Here is a 5,488-nt window from a genome sequence, read left to right on the forward strand (position 1 = left end):
AGCGGTTCTAGGAAGAGCTTGAGCCGAGTCAGCAGCCGCCAGTTCTGGGAACTGTGGCCCTGGGCCCCATGGGATGCTTCAGGGAATTCTCGCTGCCATTCCAAGGATGGCAAAAGAGCTCGTCCAGTGACCTGGGGCTCCCCAGCGGCAGGGGGCAAAAGTTTGGAGTCACGCCATGGGACTGGGAAGATTACCAGAGATGCAAGGGCCTGGAGATTTATGCCCCGCTCAGAACTGTACTACAGTATGTTGTTTGGCTTCTTGGGGGAGAGAGAGAAGGAATTTGCTACACAGGAGATACCAGTAGTGACCACAGGAATTTAGAAAAGGGATATGGAGTTAAAAGGTCAAAATTCCCTGCCATCAGTCATCATCTCCTTGGTAGGAGTCAGAGATGATGCCAGAAGCTCAGACCCTGAAACCTCCCACAACCACATGACCTTGAATAAACGAAACAAGAAGCAGCAAATTGAGGTTGAGCCTGGCTTGTGCAGCTGTCCTGCACTTTCTGCTTCCCAGTGCTGTGGCTCCCACCAGTTGTTTGCCTGTTCCAGGTTCAGACCTGCTGCATGTCCCCTCCTTCCAAAGCAGGAGACGATGGGAACTTTCCTCCCAAGCCCTGCAGAGCTTCTAAGGAAAATTCTCAGCACAACACTGACAAATTAATGTTATTCTTACTGCCCATTTACAAGATAATATTATTTCACATGCTGCTGGCAGCCTGGGAGGAGTGAATTTCTCACAGCCCCGGATGTTAAATACATCGTCTAGCATGTGGTTACCGAGTTGCTCTGAGTTGGCTTCAAATTAGCAGAGATTTAAGGAGCAGAAATGTTGAAGCTGGATATTGTCTTCCAAGGTACTTTTATAAGTCACTGTAGCAATGCTGGAGGCTGCAGATAGTGCCTGCTTTTTATGGTTCTATGTGGTGCATGCATGGAAGTGTTGCTTTCCTGGAAGAGGTGGTTTAACCCACTGTGAGTTGTTCAAAGAGAGGAGGCAAGGAGCCACATTTTCTGGCCTTCTCCTAGGCCAGACCAGATAGGTCCCTTAGGCCTTGACATCTTCGGTGCCATGAATTTTGTTGGGATATTATCATTCTGCACACTATTTCAAGTCTAGTCCTAACCTTTGAAAAGTCCTGTGAACTCTGTTCCATCTCTGACCCTGAGTTTTGCTGCTCTTTTTTGACTCGAGCTGATAACTGCAGCTCTGGCACACTGGGCTCCAGCCAGCAAGTGCATTGTCTTCTAGGGTTGTTCATTTAATACCATCAGCTTTCCCCAAGACATTGTAGCAGATTGGTTTTTTGCTTTTACATTTAATGCCTTTCTAAAGTCTCAGCCCCCAGACCTCTTTCTTCCCATGTATTTGTTGTGATTCTGCTTCTAGCGTTTGGTCAGACTTTCTGGTACTGCTTTTGAGCCTTTCCTCGGCTCCATTTTTTGGTTTGTTTTTTTTTCCCCTGTGTATTTTTCCACTGTGGAGAAATTTTCATAAAACGAGAGCTAGCAAAATCTTTTCAGCTCACACATGGCCTTGGTTTGGGAAGAAGCATATGCTCATGTTTGAGGGGGAGGCAGCTGTTCTTGCTCTTCATGTGAAAGATCTTAATGGATTCACAGGATTATGCTGCTGGAGTAGCTGTTCCATCAAAGCCATAGTGACTTCCTTGTTGCCTTTCATTTTCTTAGGCTATTAGATGTATTTGGTTTCTATAAACAACTAAATAAAATGCAGAGGAGTAGCTCTCTATTAATGTTTTATTAACATTTAATTTGCTTTTTAGTTTTTGGTAGGGGATCAAAAGGCTTTGCTCCTTCCTAGAAAGATAACAGAAGGGTTGCAGTGCTGTGCGAGGATAATCTCCCTCTAATAACTTCATGTGCTCTGCGAAGATATGGGCAGAGACCGCTGCTGTTGGGGGTGTGTGAAAGGATGGCGCGGAGGGGGTATGCGCCCGGTGGCCAAACCAGAACCTGGGAATCTCCTGGTGCCGTGGGCAGGAGCAGCTCTGCCAGCTGCACTGAGAGTATCCTTCCTGCCCCTGGCGTGGAGGGAGTCCTGTGGTCCTGCACACTTCTTGCTCACCTAGAAGCATCTGAAATCCTGAATTCAGGCCCTCCAGGGTCCACCCTCCCTCAACCCATTTCCCTGTACGTGCTGATCCCTCCTTGTTGCGCTCTTGCACCACAAGGGTGAATGCTTAATAGAGGGTGATTCCTTGTCACAGCTTCTTCACAGTTTTTTTGCTGGTGTGCAGTTCATGCAGGCTCTTATGGATGAGAGTGCACACACTTAGCAGCCGTCTTTCAAAGATTGCCAGTAGAGTCTTCACTCGGAACCTTCCATTTCTCCTAACAGGTTCAGTGGGTTTTTTTAGTTACCTTTCTGTGCTAAGTCCTTGAGGGACTGGGAGAGCAATATATTTGGGTGGTTTGTAGAGGTCTGCTTTAATGGTGTTATTCCCAGGCCTTTTAGGGTGTCTTCACTGTGCCTGAATGTAGCTAGGACAGCATAAGTAGCTTTTTCTTTCATGTCTCCGTTTTTCCTTCCTTCACTAAATGTTCTCCTTTTGGGTGCAGGCACATGCTTAGAATACACAGGACTCCTCCTTGGTTTTGTGACTTGTTGCTTTGCTGCAGCAAAGAGACAGGATGGAGCTGAGGGAAGCCAAGAAGTTCTATATAAAGTTAAAAAAAAAAGAACTCCTCATTGCTCCTCTCTTTCTATTGCTGCAACTGGCATAAATAGGTGCAGGTGCTCACATGTCATTATTCGCTCAGATATATGCAGTGTCAGCAGCTACTATTTGTGTGGATAGAACCTGCATTTCAGATGTTACTTACTGCCAAGATGGAGGGGGTTTTTTGATGACAGAAACTTCTTGCTGCCATTGCAGATCAGCAGTCAAGTAGTAGAGCAATTACCATTTTTGTTTGTGAAGTCTTGAGTGATTTTTGATCCATCCATTGTTGCGTTTTCTATTTACTTTCCCTCTAGGAAGGATATGGTTTGAAGTTTGCACGTAACTTGTTTATTATGTGTGTCTCCAAAAGGTGAAACCAGTCTTGTTAGCTTTCAAACAAGCTATGCAATGATTCCTCAAGGTAGCTATTGATGAGTTAACTTTTTATGAATTTGTTACCGAATCTAAGAATAAGGAAGATGATCAGCTTGCTTTTCCTATGGGAAACTGGTATCCTAAAGCAAACAGATCCTACCCTTCCCTAAACATACTTATTGCTATATTTCCTTTGTCCTGTCAGAGAAACCCCGTCTCTTCCAGGCATTAAATGCATAGGTATTTCCTGCCTGAGCAAGTTTCCTTGCAAGTGATGAGCAATGCCTGGAATTGAGAATCTGAGCATGGCTGCATCCTCTGCAATTTGGGCTGGCTATCTGTGGCACTTTGGCTAACTTAATTGTGCCACACGCTATTTTGGCTCCTAGAGTAAAGCAGCTTTTGTCCTTCCTCCTCCTGGGTGCTCTCTGTGCCACATTGTCGTGCCAAGAGTTGCAGTGGAAAATGCTGCTTGCTGGATGCCATGGAACCTGCAGGCAGACAGCAGGGGCTGGCACAGCAGCAAGTTTGGAGCAGCTGGAAAGAAGTGAGAATAGTTGCAGCATAATGTTTAAAAACTGTCCCCGTCTCTTTGTGGTGACCTAAGAAGGGTGCAGAAGGCCTGAGACTCCCTGATCCATTAGCCATGGGAGAGATCTGTCCAATCTGACATTAGTGCTATCATTGGAAGAGGTTTTTCCCTGCAAAGTGACTCTCGGGTGGGGTTTGGAGAAGGCCTGTGCAGATTTCTTGCTCAGTAGTGAATGGGAAGCTTCCAAAGGTATTCACAGCACCATATGGTTGTGACGTGCCAATGTATTAAATTCTTCCTGGTACTGCAATCACTCCCCATTTGTTTGCCTTCTCACTTGTTATAACCCTGTTGCGTGAGACTGTCTGGGGGAAGGTTGGAGGGAACAGAGGCAGGTGAAAGCTTTAGGAACCTCGCAATATCCTGGAGTAATGCATTAGAAGTTGTCTTTATTCTTGCTTCTCAGTCCAAAGCGGCTGTTTAAGCAGCTCGAAGGCTGTGCAAACTATCTGTGATAACAATAAATCACAATGCAGAGCACAATGCTGAACCCGAGGTGGCACAACCCTCACTAACCCCACAGCTGGAAATGCTGAGCCTCTGAAACTGCCTGGATGCAAATGGGATGTGTTTGCATGATGTGCACCCTACCAGCAGCAACTCACTTTGGCAGGAGGATCTACTGGTGCTCCAGCGACATAGCTGTGCTGCCTGCAGACCAGAGCGGGAGAGCACTCACAGGGCAGTGCAGTCTGGTGCCTTTGCCACTGGATAATCTGCTACGGTAAGAACACCTGCACTGGGCTCTCCCTCCCTGCCCCTAGGTCTTCCTGGGGAGAGCAGCCACATCTGCAGTGGGCCATTTGTGGTGTTCCCTGCTCAGAAATACTAGGAATTTGATAATGCTCTTTTCTAGCTGCAGCTGCTGGAGGAATTTGAATAGAATCCATGAATCTGGCAGCTACACAAGCCTTTGCATGAATTTACTCCCATAAATAGAAGGTATGAGGGAGACATTGAAAATGATGTTTCAACCCATTTCATCCCAACTTGATGATTATCTGCCTTCCAGCTGTGCCTGAGCCCTTCATCTTGCACAGGACCGGAGATCCTCTGTTCAGATGGGAGAGATGTGCATTTATAGTCAAAGAGCCCAAGACAATATAATGTAAAAAAAGTGAGCAATAATGTTTGCATCTTGTCCAGCCTACATTTATGGATAATGGGTTTCACCTTCCTAAATTCCTTGTGAACACTTTCTGACTTCCAGTTCCAAACTGTAGTTTGGAGGTGCTGCCTACTAATGAATTGCTGTCTTTGTTTTGTGGGATAGAGATGTATGGAGTAATTCCTACATATCCTTTCATAGAATCATAGAATGGTTTGGGTTGGAAGGGACCCGTAGAGGTCATCTAGTCCAACCCCCCTGCAGGAGCGGGGACACCGCTAACTAGATCAGGTTGCTCAGAGCCCCATCCAACCTGGCCTTGAATGTTTCCAGGGATGGGGCCTCCACTACCTCTCTGGGCAACCTGTTCCAGTGTTTCACCACCCTCATTGTAAAGAACTTCTTCCTTATATCTAGTCTAAACCTACCCTGGTTTAGTTTAAAACCATTACCCCTTGTCTTGTCACTGCTGGCCCTACTAAAAAGATTTTCCCCATCTTTCCTATAGGCCCCCTTTAGGTACTGAAAGGCCACAATCAGGTCTCCCCGCAGCCTTCTCCTCTCCAGGCTGAACAAGCCCAACTCTCCCAGCCTGTCCTCATAGGAGAGGGGCTCCAGCCCTTGTATAATTTTTGTAGCCCTCCTCTGGACCTGCTCCAACAGTTCCATGTCCTTCTTGTGCTGAGGGCTCCAGAGCTGGACGCAGTACTCCAGGTGAGGTCTC

General features: G+C 46.6%; 2 protein-coding genes across 7 annotated transcripts in view; both read left to right on the forward strand.

Moving 5' to 3' along the window:
- HEMK1 (HemK methyltransferase family member 1) overlaps positions 1–5,488 on the forward strand; it is a 95,862-nt gene that overhangs the window by 78,622 nt on the left and 11,752 nt on the right. The gene's annotated exons all lie outside the window — the stretch shown is intronic.
- Positions 1–5,488, forward strand: part of MAPKAPK3 (MAPK activated protein kinase 3) — a 111,377-nt gene that overhangs the window by 19,570 nt on the left and 86,319 nt on the right. The window lies entirely within an intron of this gene.

The sequence above is a fragment of the Egretta garzetta genome, unplaced genomic scaffold, assembly GCF_000687185.1.
Source record: "Egretta garzetta isolate BGI_Z169 unplaced genomic scaffold, ASM68718v1 scaffold215, whole genome shotgun sequence".
NCBI classification, from domain to species: Eukaryota; Metazoa; Chordata; class Aves; order Pelecaniformes; family Ardeidae; genus Egretta; species Egretta garzetta.